A 17,665-nucleotide genomic window follows, 5' to 3' on the forward strand; every position below is an offset into this window, starting at 1 on the left:
CGGTAGCCCACTGTTCCTTCCATTTCTACAAGCATCCCATAAATAGTTAGGCAGTCAAATGTCTTAACATACTCACAACAGCAATGCAGATATAAATTAGATAAGATTGTAATGAAAGATATATAAGACCTCTATTTAGAAAACATCACAATTCAAAGGAGTTATTTCAATTTGATTTACATACATCTATGATGCAACCTTAGAAATATATTGATTGCATACATCTTATGGAAGTTGATAAACATAAAATTTATATGAAGAGTAAAGAGCTAAATATAGCCAGAAAAGTTTAACTAAAACATGGACGTGCCTGAGTTGCAGGCCTGGACAACCGGCTCAAAACAGCAGGGGCAGTAGGAAAAGGAATAGACTCACAAGATTTAGACTCCCCCCCCCCCAACCCCGCAATTTGTGGGAAAATGAAACATAGTAACACTGAAGAAATGAGTCTTCACCAGGTGCTTCTGGGTGCTCAGTGTCTGTAGCCGGCAGGGGCATGTAAATGAGAACTTCCCTGAGAGCATCCTAATGAAAACAAATGAATCCTGTGGGATGCCCCAGGGAGAAGGCAGCCCCATTCACTGCTGGTAAGAGTGTAAATTAGTTTAGCTACTGTGGAATTGGTATGGAGATTCCTAAGAAAAAACTGAAAATAAGAACTGTCATATAACCCTTCTTTGCAACTTCTGGGTACATGCCTGAGGGATTCTGAGCCAGTATACCACAGGAACACCTGCTTATCCATGTTTATTGCACACTGTTCATAATTAGCCAGACTTTAGAGTCTGCCTAGGTGTCCATCAACATGCATGGATAAGGAAACTGATAATAAATATGTATAGATTACATGTACACATACATATCTATAATTATATATGTGTATGTATATGTGAATATGTGTACTAGAGCTTTATTCACTCATAAATAACTAGAATGAAATTATGTCATTGTTGAAAACTCTTGTAATTGGTAATCATTAAGCAAGATAAGCAAGGCTCAAAGGAACAAATACTAGGTTGGTTTTCTCTTATTTGTGGATCCTAGGGTGTTTTAGATACATAGAACCACATGTACATACACACGCACAGTACACACACAAATATACACACATATGCATAGAAACACACACAGAAACACACATACATTCACAAACATACACACACAAAACATACAAACACATACACAAATATGCACACATTCATACAAACACACACACAAACATACAAAAACATACAAACACACAAATATACACACATTCATACAAACACACACATACAAACATACACACACAAAAACATACAAACACACACAAATATACACACATTCATACAAACACACACACAAACATACACATATGCATACAAACACACACAGAAACACATACACAAACACATAGACACAAGCACACATACAAACACATACACAAACACACATATATAAGCACACACTTACACACAGCACACATAGCAAGAGAGGAGACAAGTAGAAGCAAAGGAAGAGAAGAGAAAGGGGAACTGGGGGATGCTTGGAATACAAGCCGCACTTGAAGGAGATTACTTTATGAAACCCATCACCATGCACAATGAATATATGCCAATAAAAAGAAAACATATACTTTAGATGGATTATGTATGAAACTCTCATCAAATATGTTTAAAGATTTTTAAAAATGTAATATAGCCTACCATTTAGGGATTTGGGCTCTGGAGTCAAATGCTCACATTTAAATCTCAGCATCTGACAGCCCTCCGGTGATTTAGTATTTTCAATCTGTGAAACGAGAGAAAGTAGAATAAAATATGCTCTGTAATAAAATTCTTGATAAATAGTTCTTCATTAAGATTATGGATTCCGGAGGCTGGAGAGAGGGTGCAGAAGTTAGGGAAACTTGCAGCTCTTGCAGAGGGTACAACTTTGGTCTTCACCTCCAACGCTAGGCAGCTCACCACAGCCTGGAACTCCAGCTCCAGAGACTCCAACACCCTCTTCTGGACTCTGAAGACACCGCACACGTGTGGCATGCAAATAAATAAGGCATTTAAAAAATAAAATTGTGAACTTAGGTTTGTCAAACATGCCATGGGGGTTGGGGGTGGGGTAAAATGATAAGCCATAAAGTGTGAAGAAGACATGTCTGCAGTGTGTATGAACAGTGCAGTTCTCATATCTACATCTTTAAAATTCATAAGAAAAACAACTCAGAGAAGGTAGATAAACAGTCTGAGACGGGCCTTGCTAGAGACACCTAACAGAAAGACACCCAGTGAGAACTGAAATCACAGTATGGTTCTACTTTCCCACTACCACACTTGCTGAGGTGGAAATGACTATTTTATTAAAGAGGCCAGGGGATAGAAATGTCACACACTAAAGGCAGAAGTGCACACTGGCACATCCACTTAGATAAAGTGCCTAGCACCATCTAGAACGTGTATGTGTGTATGCAGAAAAATTGAAATGTCTATACCAAAAGACGCGGAAATACATGCACCTCTCTTTATTTCTCATGAGATTAAGAAAATGTTAAAACCTTGTATGTCCTCATGGCATTTTCACACAGGAACGCCAGCTAGATGTCATGGAAATGCACATCAACAGTCACGTGCCACATCTCAAAAACAGACTATGGCATGAAAGACGTCAGACTCCAAGTGTGAGTCACGAGGCACCAGATGTGACAAGGTGCGGGCCCAGGAGAACTCATCCGTGCTCTTAGATGCTGGGATAGCAACTCTGCTTTGGAGCAGGAAGAGCAGTGTCAGGGGCTTGGGGATATGAGTTGCTGGTGGCCTGCGGTCTCTTGATCTGCGCAGTGGTTGCAGCTGCCTAACAAGACCTTCTTAGGCTGCACTTGCTTTTCCTTAAGCCATACTACGTTGCCCAGCAATGCGCATGTAACCAATAGTCATGAAACAATGTAACCGAAGGCTGGAGGTGTGGCTTAGCAGGAAACAATGTAACCAAAAGTGTTGCTTCGCAGGGAAGAGTCTTTAGCAGCGGACCTGCAGTTTCCCACAGCTCACTGGAGTTCAAAACCACCCAGAACCTCAGTTCCAGAGGATCCTATGTGCCTTTCTGACTTCTTCTGCATCCCCCATGCTTACGAAGCATATACATAAACTCAGATGCATGCATATATAAACAACGCAATCTGGGGAATTTTACTCCATAGTATAAAGATGAAGTAATTGAAGGTATACAGAAAGGTAGAAAGACTTAGCTATGAAAATGTTAAAGACGGTATCATCTGCAACAGGGAAAATGGAAAATGTCTAAGGGAGAAACAAAAGGTGGTTTAGAGGGGGCAGTAGGAAAGCAGCAGCAGTCTCCTGAAGGTGAGACTCAAGGCTCGCAAGCCCACCCTGGCCCCAGTCCCCACCAGGTCAGTGCTGACCAGCCATGATCAAGGTCAGTCTCACCTTCAGCAACCACAGGAAGCCTTGGATCTCCCAGTTCTACCCGCCCTATAGTTAAGATGAGCCAACAGCAAATCACTAGGAGATACGCAATGAGAATGTGTGTAATTACGCAGGAGGGTTATCAACTGGAGGCTCTGCCACAACAAACTGATTTCTAGACATTATTGTCTTCTGTGTAGATTCATAAGAAAGTGAACTTGACATTTTATATCTGTTTGTGTCGACATTAGACAAATGTTATTTTTGAAAATGTCTGTGAACTGGGTTTATTATTTCGTATAGACAAGGTTCACAATATTCTTGCAGAAACGGTGACGAGGGAGAAAAGGTATTGGAGACCAGCATGAATAAGATTGTTGCAAAAATTGATGCACAAAATTAACTGGAGAAACCAGAGGTCTCTGGGCTCTTCAGCCTCCGATTCCTGGTTATCCAGGCAGTGTGGGGCATGGGCTTCCTTTTGTGACATGGGCCTCGAATTAGATTAGTCATTGGTTGGCCACTCCCACAAGTTCTGTGACATCACTGCCCCAGCGCCTCTTGCAGGCAAGGCAGATGGTAGGTTTTGGCAGATTGAAAGGTTTTGTGACTGGGTTGGTGCCTTGCCTGCTAATCTGGTTTCTGAATGTTCTCCTCTAAGGACCTTGGCTAGGGTGAGAGAAACTGAAAACTGTGACCTCTAGTGGACACGGAAAGATATTTGAGTTTTCATTTCTTTATTGGGATGGTGGATGACTCCAAGAAAACAGCAGGGCAGGTAACAAACTCACAAAGATTGACAGCGGTGCACAAGACCGGCACCAGTTCAAACCAGACAAAAATCTCAGCACAGAGAATGAATGGAAATGAACCCAAAGTCCCACCCCCTCATCAAGAAGCCTTCTGCAGGTGATACAGTCTAAGGAAAATCCATTTTCTTCCATGGCGGGCATATCAACCACCCCAGGGCAGGCTCCATGCTCAGGAGCAGTTGGCTAACACAAAATAAACTCCACAGTTTTCTTGGTGTGTGTGTGGGGGGAGATGGCTTAATTTATTATATTACTGCAAACATAAAAACCGTGAAAGTAAATGTTTTGACTTGAAAAGCTACAATTAGGTAGAAATACCAAGCTACCAAATAGCATTTCTTTTAGGATTCTGATTATATTAAATAAATTTGTCAGACCATACCTGACAAAAAGAAATTCTCTTCTTCTGAGTAGTACTTAAGAGATTTTAATTTTTGCTTTTTATTGTTCTAATTTGCTGTGCTTCTGGAATAACAACACAATTAGGCATGTTTGATGACTCGGGCCTGGCGTTCTTTTAAGAGCTGGGGGCCCGGCAGTCCCTGTGATGCCTGATGTGGGGGCAGGAAGCTAATGTGCTGCTGGCTGCCTCTTCTGTGATTTGGGAACCTGGGGAGGTGGAGGAACTGCTTCCTGTCGTTTGGCCACCCTAGTCCTCTAATCAAGGAAACCTCTTGGGGCTAGGGACTGATTGGTGGCTGATACGCATATACAGTGACAACTTTTCCAAGGAAAATAATGACCCCCACTTTTTTTTTTCCAGACCAGATTCCCACAGGAAGGCTCCCACAAGCTGGGTGTTTGGGTGTCTTGTAACTGAACTGGGTGGCAGAGGAAGGGAATGTTCAAGTCACTCCCCTGTGATCATGTCAAGTAATGACAGGATATTTCCTCTGTATTTTAAATTTTATCTTCTGTATATGAGCATTTTGGCTATGTATATCTGTGCACCACCTGTGTGCCTACGGGGCCAGAGGCAGGCATTGAATTCCTTTCGGAATTTTCAGATGGTTATAAGATGCCATGTGGATGCTGGGGCTCAGATCCGGGTCCTCTGTGAGAGCACCTGGTAACCTTCACCCTTGAGCCATCTTTCCAGCCCTGACCACTGGCTGTTTCTAATTTGGGGACTGCTAATGTTGCAGCTCACATGAAGTTTGTTCTTTGGTTTTAGAGGCATCCCCAAATGGAGTAGAGTTGTGCTTCCCTGTGCTGCTGTCAGTGGGCTGTGAAGTTTGAAGATAAGCATGGCTTACCTAGGTGCTCACTGAATGGAACCTGATGCTACCGCCATCTAGCGGTCAACTTAACCTTTTGTGTGTGGGGATCATGGCATCAGAAAGCTTTGCAAAAATCTTTTAAAGAATAACCTTTGGGGGGAACTATACAGTTGATTGAAAGACATAAATCTTCACCTAGCATAAATGCACTCAAGAGTGACTATTGTTCTTTTGGAAAGTTGCTAACTGTGTGTGTATGTATGGTGGTGTCCGTGGTATGTGTGCACATGTGCATGCAAGAGTGCAGGGTCATGTTTGCGTGTGCCTGTATGGAGGTGAGAGGTCACTGTGGCACGTCTTCCTCGATCACTCATCAGGGTCTCTCAGTGATTCTGGAGCTCCAAGGCCAGCGAGTGCCAGGGCCTAGCTGTCTCTCTGGGATTGTAGATGAGAGCCACTGTGCTCGGCTTTGACATGTGTCCTGGGGATTTAAACTTAGGTCCCCTTGCTTGTTTGCCTACTAAGCCATCTCCTCCGCTGAAAATTGCCTGTAGTTTTAGATTTCTGTATTACAAAAACCTGACAAGTACGTGAGTTGTTTTGTAGAGTGGGAGCTGGGTTTCATCAGGCTGTGCTGTGTACTTATTTTAAAGGTTACGTGTAGGGGATTAGTACACACAACCTTATTTGTCAGTTAAAGATAAAAAGAGAACACTACCTCTTACTAAGTGTATATCTTGTTTGAAACTGGCTTGTTCATTTTCCAACCTTATTAGATGGGGAGTAACTGACTGAGTTCCTGTCTGGTGGCTGGTACAGTCGGATTAGAACAGGCTAACACCAGACTTCTTTTCCATTTTCCACCGACCTCTCTTCCACTTCAGCAGCCTTGTGAGTGGGACTGGCTGACCCCACTGTTGAGGCTGGGAGCATTGTAGAGTATTTCATGAATTTGTTTTGCTCGAGAGTTATGGAATGCCTGTAGTGTGTCCCAGATGTCGCTGTCAGAGTGGGTGGTTCTTAAGTGTTCATTGGTGACTCTTTGGTGTTTCTGACCTTTCCCATGGCAGTTTGTGGGGAATGAAGTCACACACAGACATTTCTGGTGTCAGCATCCTCATTTAATCATGACAGCTGCTGGCCAGTGCTTTGAGAGCTGAGCAGTGTTTGCTAGCCTCTGAGTGCTTGCCAAGGTACCTAGGACACAACCAATAATCACTAAGTGATAATAACCTGGCTCCCAGTGTGTGTTGGTGACAATCCTTATTCTCATTTTGGGCGTACATAATCAACCATTTTCTGGAGTAAGCATCCCCAAATAAAATAATACACACATTGAAAAGTTTAAAAAAAAAAAGACTTCTAAAAGATTTTAAAGTGACTTCAAACACCTTAATCTCTATCAGAAGTTTACTGAGGTAGCTTAGTCACCTCCTTGCCATCGAACATTATTTGCTTTTTTAAAATATTTTATCTAAGGTTGCAAAGATTTTTCTCCTTGTTTCCACAGGTCTCTAGTAAATTTGGCACATATGGCCTTTTCTTTCTTTCTTCCTTTCTTTCTTTCTTTCTTTCTTTCTTTCTTTCTTTCTTTCTTCCTTCCTTCCTTCCTTCCTTCCTTCCTTCCTTCCTTCCTTTCTTTCTTTCTTTCTTTCTTTCTGTTGTTGTTTGTTTTTTGTTTTTTGTTTTTGTTTTTTATTTTCGAGACAGGGTTTCTCTGGACAGCCTTGGCTGTCCTGGAACTCACTTTGTAGATCAGGCTGGCCTCGAACTCAGAAATCTGCCTGCCTCTGCCTCCCGAGTGCTGGGATTAAAGGCGTGGACCACCACACCCGGCTGACCTTTTCTTTTAACATCCTACATGTTTTGACCTAATTGGAACCCTCTAGAAACTTTGTCTTTAAGTAGCACCATTATAGATGCAACAACTTAATTTAGGTGTTTTCTCTATGTTGGGATGGTCAACTGGGATCACTTACAGCTTCCATTCTTGCTACTGAGTGCCTTTGCATTGTAGGTATGGTGTATGCATGTGTGTATACATGTGCACACTCTCGGGCATGCACAAGGAAGCCAGCAGAGGACATTGGCATCCCTTCAGTCACTTTTCACTTTGTTCTTTTGAGACAGGATTTCTCGCCAAAGAACCTATAGTCTGAGGTTTGACTCTGTGTGCTGGCCAGCAAACTCCCGTCATCCTCCTAAGTGTTTTCCCAGTGCTGGGGTACCAGGCACATGAAGCCATGCCTCGTTTTTATTTAGGAAAGATTTGAACTCAGGTCCTTGTGTTTGTTCTGCAAGCCCTCTTAGTCACTGAGTCATCCACTTAGCCTGAGAATCTTTTATATACACACCACTTACACACTTTGGTTCTCTACCTCTTAGGATAGATTCTGAAAGGATGAATGTTAGGTCAAAGGTCTGTAACCTTGTTTACAATTCTTGATATTTTCTAGCAATCCTCTCTGTACAATGTATGCCACATACACTCCCATAAGAGAATTTTAGCATTTACATGAGGAAACTCGAGCCTCTGCCAACAGCACATGTTCCAGCTGTGTTGTTACATCCAGTGCTTATAAAGGCCTCCTGGGTGAGCACAGGCATGTGATGTTTTTGGGGTCGTGTGCGTGCACATGCGCGCGCATGTGTGTGTGTGTGAGTGTATGTGCCTGTGTGTTCGTGTGTGTATGTTGTGTTGACACAACCTAATTTTAGATACCAAGTTTAGCCTTTGCATTTCTTTTGCTTAATACTTCACCTGTCTCCTTTACGTTGTCCAACCAAAAGTAGCTTCCTTCTTGATCCCCCATTTCAACAGCAACCATTGCTCCCAAGCGATTCATTTATTTCAATCTCCATATAGAGAAAACTAACATTAACAACCATTTCATTTAGTCAAAAACTAACAACAAAAAAAGCTCTCAATGAAGCTATATCTCCAAGTTGCCAGCAGGGGGCACTGTGGGCCTTACTCTACTTCAGAAACAATCAGGCACAGTCAGGTTTTGAGATGGTTCCTCTTAGGGGCAGGGGCTGTCCGCTGAAGGAATATTAAACTAGTAGCCCATGTACAGAGCGCTTTTCCAATGAGACTCATTGGGTTTCTTTCTGCATGATTTATCCACACAAGTGAACAATTGTGTTTTAAAATGAATGTGGGGCCATGATTTAAAAAGACATTGAATTGTTTTAGGTGGGTATGTTAACGTCACACTCACTCCCATGGATATAAGGCCAAATTCACATTTTCCTTTCAGAGTTTAATAGAGCCAGGAGTCGATAAAGGTCACGAAGAAGCTCTGCACGTTTGTACACTTTGTTCTGTGGGAACTGTTGATGTATGGTCACATTAGCTCAGGCAGAAGGCTTGCTTATGCTCTCTAAAGTTGCCCCTCCCTGCCTGGTCCACGGCCATAGCTTCCTTAATGATGTTCTCTGCACCACTTCAATTCCCATGCTCACCTCAGCCTCTACTGCTACTGCATCCGGGATGAATGAATGGGACTAAACCCATCTCATCCCTTTCCCGAGACGCACTCGTGGCTCCGTGTGGGAGAACAAAGGCCTTCCTTGTGTTTTGGTCCAATGCTGACCTCACAGTCGAGCCTCTCCTGGTGCTACCTGACAGGCGCCACGCCCTGCTTCCTGACACCCGCGCTGCTGCTATGGCCCAGGAGCGCTCATCTTCTGCTGCCGTGTGAGTGGCCCCTCCAAAATCTGTGCGCTGGACAAGTCTCAGGCATGAACTTTAAGAGCTGGGGCCTGGTGGGAGGTATTCAGTTCACACAGGCCGGCCCTGCCCTTGTGCGTAGATTGATACTGTTATACAAAGGGACTGGGAGAGAAAAATCCCTCCGTCCCCAGTCTTCTGTGTGATACAGTGTTACATCCCCCCCTCCCCCCGCCCGGGGGTTTGCAGCAGAAGATGCTGTGTGGAACCAGGGAGTGAGTCTACTGACACCAAGAACTTCCCAGCTTCTCAAGCTGCCACGGCAGCGCAGACTGGACAAGGTGCCCTCCCTGCAAGGTGGACTCTGAGCTCTCTGCGCTCTGCTGCTCTATTCTGCTCTCCAGGCCCCACGGAGCTCTCTGCTATACCCGTTCTTCACCGTTTCTCCGAGCTAACTTTCCCACCCTCGGAGCTAGCATGGTCTTAGTCATTCTTCAAAAGCCAATTAACAGGTCGCTTCTCACTCACACCCTCCCTAAATCTCCATGTGTGATCTACCAGAATTCTTCAAAGAAGCAGAGCCCGGAAGGAACCACAGACGCCAGCCAGTCTAAAGCTAAAGGCTTGAAAATCCGGAGACGGGTAGTGTGGAAAACAGAAGAACACAAGGCCCAGGCTATAGTTAGACAACATGGCACTGATATGGATAGGTGGGACAAATCAGCTAAATTGTGACTAGCAGTGGACAATTTGGGGCCAAGAGTCAGCACAAGTTAGCTGATACCTAATGTCTGGGGAAGCCCAAAGTACAGAGTGATTTCAAATGCTATCTAATTTTTTTTCAGACACATTCGTGTCATTCTGTATAAACATGGCCTTGAGGGCAGAGTGGGTGTGTGGCTCTAGGTCAGTGTGCCCACCTCTGTGCATCCTGTGTGCCCATCTCTCTCTCTCTCTCTCTCTCTCTCTCTCTCTCTCTTTGTCTCTCTCTCTCTCTGTGTGTGTGTGTGTGTGTGTGTGTGTGTGTGTGTGTGCTTGATTGTGTATAAGATTATGCTTGAGTGCCTGCCTAGCAGTCTTTGACAGAAGTAAATAACACACATCTGCCCACAGCTCCTCAGAATCTCTTCACCCTCTTAGCTTCCTGGGACTGTCCTCCCTGCCACCCTCCTCCCTATGATGATCCTCCCTGCCACCTTCCTCCCTGTGATGGTACTCCCTGCCACCCTCCTCCCTGTGACAGTCCTTCCTGCCTCTCTTTTCCCTATGATAATTCTCCCTGTCACCCTCCTCCCTATGATGGTCCTCCCTGCCACCCTCCTCCCTGTGATCATCCTCCACCCTCCTCTTTTTCTGGCATGGGAGTGTGGACTCACAGAGTACACTGGTGTGAGACTTTGTGTCCAGAGTCTTAGAAATCTTGTTTCTTTTTAAAAATCAATTAACATGTTGAATTGTACACATTAATGAGATTTGGTGTGATATTTACATGTGTGTAACTAGTATGCAGTGATCAAATTCAACCTTCCATTTCATACCTTTCTTCCCCCTCTGCCTTTCCTATTCTGTTAACAGTTGACATTTTTTCTTTGACCCCGGGAAGCGAAAGAGAACAGGAACCTTTCAGCCTTTCTGTGCTGGCTGAGCTACCTATTCCATGTAACATGATATGTTCTACTCCTGGCCATGGCGCTGGGGATGACTGAATTTCATTCTTTTTGACTCTGTATTTTACCTCCTCATGTGCTGGTGGCCACCCAGGCTGATTCAGCTATTACAGAGTATGGCGATAACTGTGAGTGTGTGGCTATCTCGTCGGTATGTGATTTTATAGCCTTTAAGTGTGTATCTATGAGTGGTGTAGCTGAAGCACAAACCTATTGTGATCTGTGCTAATCTATTATGGAGATCTATTACTAGTGTTTGGAAGAACTCCTATGCCACTCCCTGGAACAGCCATCCTAATTCCTATTCCCATTACTGGCCACGACATTTCCCTTTCTACACATCCTTCTTAGAATGTATCGATTTGTTATTTTTTGTAATTGCCATTTGACTTGGGGCGATGGCTAACACTAATAGATGGTTAATGCCCCTGAATCTTTTCTGTGCATTCATGGGCGGTTTGAGTTTCTTCTTTTGAGGTACATCTATTCCTGTCATCTCATTTTAAAATTAGATTACTAAGCTCTTTTCTTGCTAAACCCTGCAAATTCTCAATATTCTAGATTTTTTAACACTCTGCCAGGTTAAGAGCAGCCTAATAGCTTCCCATGCCGTGGTGGACTGTCTCGTTAGGCCATTGATCGCTGTCTTTTCAGTCCACGGCTCTTTTAGTTCCTCGTATCTGTCAGGTTTCACTTTCAGTTTTTTCCTCGAGTCCTTTTGAGGTTCTCCCTAGAGACCACAGCCTAGAGCATCTTTTATAAACGTCACACCCGTGTCTTCTTTAAATCGTTTTGGAATTTCCTGTCTGATGGTTGGGTTTTGATCCTGCTTGAGTTGACTTCATGTGGAGTGGAGAAGAGTCAAGGGCCTGTGGTCTTCACATGCATCCGGTTCGCTCGGCACCATTTCCTGAAGGCGTTGTTTTCTTCGATGTGTGTTTTTGTTTCTTTGCCGGGAAATGTCTGTGGATGTGTGGGTTTCTGCAGTCTCCGTTCTTTCTCACCTGCTCCTGTCTCTCTTTTGGTGCCTATGCCCTGTTGCTTCAATGGCTGCAACTTTGCAGTATATTCTGCAGTGAGGCCATGATGCTCCCTCCTTTTTCTCTGGGCTCAAGATTGCTTTGGCCATTTGTGATGCTTTGAATAGGTTTGGCTCACATAGATTTATGTCTTTGAATGCTTGGCCATACAGAATGGCACCACGAGGAGGCATGGCCTTATTGGAGGAGGCATGGCCTTGTTGAAGGAAGTTCGTCACTGTGACAAGCTTTGAGACCTCCTATGCTTAGGTTCCGCCCAGTGGGGGAGGGAGCCTCCTCCTGGCTGCCTGCAGAAGACAGTCTCATCTTGGCTGCTGCCTTCAGATGAAGATGTAGAACTCCTAGCTCCTCCAGCGACATGTAAGCCTGTACCCTGCCATGCTCCCCACCATGATGATAATGGACTGAACTTCTTAAACTGTAAGCCAGCTCCTATTAAATGTTGTCTTTTCTAAGAGCCATTTGTCACGGTGTCTGTTCACGGCAATGAATCCATAACTAAGACACTAATCCAGGGGTTTGTGTTTGTATTCCAATTTTAGAGTTGTTTTGTCCAGCTCTGGAAGGAATGACATTGGTACTTCGATGAGGGATTCATCGAATCTCTGAATTATTTCTGATAAATGAACATTTTTAAGCAAGATTAGTTCTTCCAATCCATGAACTTAAAAGGGTTTTCTTTCAGTTTGTGATTTCTTTGATATTTCAAGGTCCGCTTTCTAGAAGGCATTTCTTCCTTTGGTTAAGTTCATTCTTAAGCACTTTGTCCACTTCGCTAGTGGCACCACAGTGACATGGTTTCATGCTATTTTTCTTTTAAAAATATTTAGTTACTTTTATTTCTGTATATCAGCATTTTTTTTTTCCTGAGTGAGTGTGTGTGCGCTACGGGCATGCAGGAGCCTTTGGAGGTCAGAAAAGTACATGGAATCCCTTGGGGCTGGAGTTAGAAGTAGTTGTGAGCCATCATGTAGATGCTGGGCTCTGAACCCAGGTCCTCTGCAAATGCTCTCAACCATGGAGCCACCTCTCCATCCCATCTGATACTACTATGACTCTTTCCTCATAGTTACAATGGCTGTCTTGTACAGTGCAGGGCACCTAGCAGGCTTAGCTCTTACTGAGCTAAGCTGAGTTTGTAAGGTAGCTGCTTGAGTTACAAAGATGGGAGTATAGCTCTTGGAGCAGTCTAGACTCAAACTGCCACTCCTCTCAGGATGACACCCTGGGTTGTCAGGGATGGGTTGTAAGATCCTTCACCACCCCCTTGCAAGGTCTCGGATACATTGTTGCACTCATCCCTGCTGGATACATCCTTGCCTGCACTATCACCTTCAATCAGGTACCAGGCTGCACACCGCTCATGTATGCTAGACAAAAGCTGACAGACTGAACTAGTGATCAATCAGGTTTGTCATATGGAAGAAGAGAAATGGAAGACCATTGGACATAGAAGGGAAATGGGAATAGATCTGGATACCTATGCCTCTGTCAACAACTTCTGTTTCTGCCTCCAGTCGTAGAAATGATTATCACTGAAATACAATTGCCAACTTTCTATAGGCTGAATGTTTCTAAGAGAGCAATGGCTTCCGAGTGGCTGTGCCACCTTGAAGTCTGGAAAGGAAACATTGTTCATGCAGAAATCCATGGAGTCTGATACTTTGCAATGTGTGTTGTTTGCTTCAATATTAAACTCTGTATACTGACCCTGTGTTCACATATGGAACCATGGCCACTAACAGCTTTCACCACAGGAGGAATTGTGCACATGCACAAACATGGGTCCCCACCCACCTGCATTCCACATAGAGTAGAATTCCATTTTCCTGCTGATCGATGTGGCTCTTGCGTTACCATGAACCATCTGTCTCCCAAATGGCAGTTCTAGTGTTTCAAACACATCTCCAATAATCACTTCCCCTAAACACATTAGTGGGAAATGATGTAAAAAATAATTAAGCATGGCTACCCACTGCATTAGAAACTGATGATAATCTGTGTTTTATAAATTAGAGACATAGATGAAGATGCTGCTACACATGGGTCTCCTGTCTTGCTGTGGAGGAATACAGCCTGGTAAGAAAAATGTTTGAGAACTTGGTGCTGAAAAGGGAAGAAGAAAGAAGTGAATACTTTAAATAAAAGACAGAGATACTAAGGGCTGGAGAGATGGCTCAGTGGTTAAGGGCACTGACTGCTCTTCCAGAGGTCCTGAGTTCAATTCCCAGCAACCACATGGTGGCTCACAACCATCTCTGATGGGATCTGATGCCCTCTTCTGGTGTGTCTGAAGACAGCTACAGTGTACTCATATACATAAAATAAATAAATAAATAAATAAACAAACAAACAAACAAATAATAGAGATACTAATAAAACTGGGCACAGGAGATGGCTCCATGGTTAACACTTCTGACCACTCCAGTTAAGAGCCTGGGTGGTGTTCATCCATATCAAACTGCTTATAACCACCTGTAACCCCAGCTCCAGGGAATCTGAAACCACCTGGCCCCTGTGGGTACTTGCATGTACATGGTGCACATAAACTCACACAGGCAAAGCAGAGATAACATATATAGGACTATTGGGGGCTGGAGAAAGCTTGCGTTCCTCATTCAAGGCAAAACATCCATGGGATCTATCTTGTGTTCTACAGGGTTGGTGAGTAGATGTTAAATATACAAAAACCAAACCAAACCAAACCAAACCAAAACAGAAAGCCTTTAAAGATAATGAACTACAGAAAAAAGGGTCAGTAAATTCGTTTGTTACTTAATAGAATACTAAGAAACATGGTCTCCATGAAACAGAAACAGACATGCACGCATGGTTAACTAGAATAAAAAGATTACAGTCTAAGCCAGAGAGGAAGCCTGACTGATTACCCATGACCTGTGGGATAAGAGGGGAGGGCTACATCTGTGTGGGAATCACTAAAGATAGAAATTGCCAAAATTCAATTTAATGCTACAATAATATGCTTTTTAAAAAAATATATTTAATAATTAGAGGCTAGAGAAGTGATGCAGCAGCTAAGAGCACTTCCTGCTTTGCAGAGGACCTAGGCTCCATCCCCAGCACCTACATGGCAACCCTCTGTCATCCCAGTTCCAAGGGATCCAGTACCTTCTTATGGCCTCTGCAGGCACTGCACACACACGATACACAGGTGTATCTTATACATAACTTATACATACTAAACACTTATACATATAAAACAAAATAAATAATTCTGAAGAAATAATTCGAGGAGTTTAGCAAGTGTTTAAAATGGGAGTGGTAATAAATACAGGGAAAAGCAGGAAGCAGACAATTCAGTTAACATTTTTACAAGACTCCCCGATATTGAATCACATGTCGAGAATTTAACAAGAGAAAGTTCTGCAGAAACATGTTTTAATAAGAAGGGATTTTAGTGGCAAACGCAGAGGCAAGAAAACATTATATTCTCCAGTGGGATCAAAGAGTTTCACTCACACCTAGATATAACCATGAAATAAATCATTTTAATTGTAAAATAAATCTACACATACTGTTTCATGTGATTCACAAATGACCCTCTTCAAACACCTCCTCCCCCCACCACAATCTCACATATTTGAATAACTCTACAGTTTCTTCTGTGACACTGAACTGCAGAGAAGAAGAAAGAAAGAGTTAAGAGAGAAACTGGTAGATGAGAATTCATGTGAAAGAACAAGAGAGCACGCTTGAGTACTGTGATGGTTGGTATATACTGGGCCCAGGGAGTGGCACTATTAGAAGATGTGGCCCTGTTGGAGTAGGCGTGGCCTTGCTGGAGTGGGTGTGGCCTTGTTGGAGTAGGTGTGTCACTGTGGGTGTGGGCTTTAAGACCCTCACCCTAGCTTCTCTTAGCAGCCTTCAGATGTAGAATTCTCAGTTCCTTCTGCACCATGCCTGCCTGGATGCTTCCCTGTTCCTGCCCTGATGATAATGGACTGAACCTCTAAAACTATAAGCCAGCCCCAATTAAATGTTGTCCTTACAACAGTTGTCTTGGTCATGGTGTCTGTTCACAGCATTAGAACACTAAGGCAGGTACATGTGTGGTAGACATGTTATACATACATATGTGTTTAGAAATGCTCAGAGGAATCGCTTCAGTCATCAAAATGGTTTGTAATGGGAACTTGAGATAAGGCAGAAACAGCACACAAATTTCTTCTGCCAGTCACAGTCTGTCCTGGGGAAATAATTTTATATGCGTTGATTATTGCACTGAAAGTAATGAAGTCATGGTGCTTTGACCATATATTTTAGACAAATTAACAGGCGTCATCTCCAAAAGAGACATACAACATTCAGGTCTTTACCCATTACAGCACGTTAGCAAAGATAAGGAATTGAGAAGGGGCCTATGATAATATCCAAGGGATGAAAACTGTGAGTTTGCATTGAATATTATATATAAGAACATACGGAGAAATAGAAGAGAAAAATTCATCGTGAACTCTGAGAACCTCTACGTGGGGCTTAGGACTGAGCTCTGTGCTTCTTTGCGAATTTAGAACTTTCAAGATAAACCGTGAGGACAGGTGGAAAGGATCTAGTAACTTAACATTGTGGAACATCAAAGGACTTTTGAGAAATTTCTAATGTGATTCATAGTCACAATGTAATTTCTGGAATCCCTGGAGTGAAATTGAGTGCTTCCAATGTCACCAAGTCACCATTATTTCATACTAAACTGGTGCTAGTCACAATGGCAACTCGTCTACTTACCCTCCCTCACAGCCGAGTACAGCAGCCTAGAAGTGGTGTCTCCTGTCTCCTAAGAACAGGTGTAAAAGCCTTCATATTCATTTGCACAATTGGAGCATTTTCATGGGATTAGTGGTCAAGACACTTGCTTTATGGTGGGCTAGTTCATTCTCTGTGCCCTGGAGGACAAGAGGAAGACATTTGCTGAAGCATTCACAATGCCAAGTGCGGAGAGCCCGACAGAATCAGCTTTCAAATGCAATTCAAAAACTTAAAAACTGGATGGTTTCAGGCAAGTCAATTAACCTTTCTGAGTCCCTCCATTCTCCTAGAAGTGTGCGGTAAGGATTTAATGACATACACAGAATGCCTGGCCCATCAAAAACGTTGTGACTATTGATTCTCTTTCCCGTACCCTTGATGGCTTCAATACCTGAGCTGCTGATCCCTCCCACACCCTGACCTTGTCATATTTCCTATGCCCCGTGTCTAGACATGAGGGAGCAGTGTGCATTTGCCCTAAAACCCATCCAAGCGCCTTTCTCCATCCATGCTTGCTGAGCACCCAGACTCTCCTACACTCTTCCAAGAGCTTTCTGCTTCCTTGAGAACAGGCTCTGATTTCTCCCATTCTCCTTGCCTTTCGCCATTCTACCCGAGCTCAACAAGGCTGCCAGGGTTAGCAGGCAGCTTCTGGTATGGAAATAATGTCTATGCTAGCTCAGCACAACACAGGCCCCTGTGCTTTCTTTACCCCTTGGGTTAAATCATGTCAGAAGCTTGCTGATGAAGAAAGGGTGTAGGCTAAAGTTATTTTTTTTTCTTCAGTTTTTATCCCTCAGGGAGGGATAAGGTTTAAGGTTGGCTCAAGCCCAATTTGATCCTAAACCCTTCTTCTGCCCAAGTCTGTCCTCATCTTCTCAGGGATAAGTCGGAATGATCACAATCCCAAAATTAGCCACCATGGCCTTCCCTTGGGAACATCTTATTGCCTCTACAGTTCTCACATAATTAAAATCCACCCTTCATGCCTCAATTACAGTCCCATTCGGCCAGGAAACGTTTTCCCATTGCCTAGCCATCATGCCCCACTCCCCAGATGCCTTGCCCCATACCTCCTCACTCAGCTG

At 43.5% G+C, this 17,665-nt stretch overlaps 1 long non-coding RNA gene and 1 pseudogene across 1 annotated transcript; both read left to right on the top strand.

The window, feature by feature from the left end:
- The first annotated feature begins 3,399 nt into the window (after positions 1–3,399).
- On the top strand, positions 3,400–4,071 carry Gm48176 (annotated as a pseudogene).
- A 5,014-nt stretch (positions 4,072–9,085) lies between these two features.
- 1700072F12Rik lies at positions 9,086–9,989 on the top strand. The gene is made up of 2 exons (XR_873502.1): positions 9,086–9,130; positions 9,353–9,989. It is a non-coding gene; the product is annotated as an RIKEN cDNA 1700072F12 gene (long non-coding RNA).
- Positions 9,990–17,665: the final 7,676 nt, after the last annotated feature.

Source organism: Mus musculus, chromosome 13 (genome assembly GCF_000001635.26).
Source record: "Mus musculus strain C57BL/6J chromosome 13, GRCm38.p6 C57BL/6J".
NCBI classification, from domain to species: domain Eukaryota; kingdom Metazoa; phylum Chordata; class Mammalia; order Rodentia; family Muridae; genus Mus; species Mus musculus.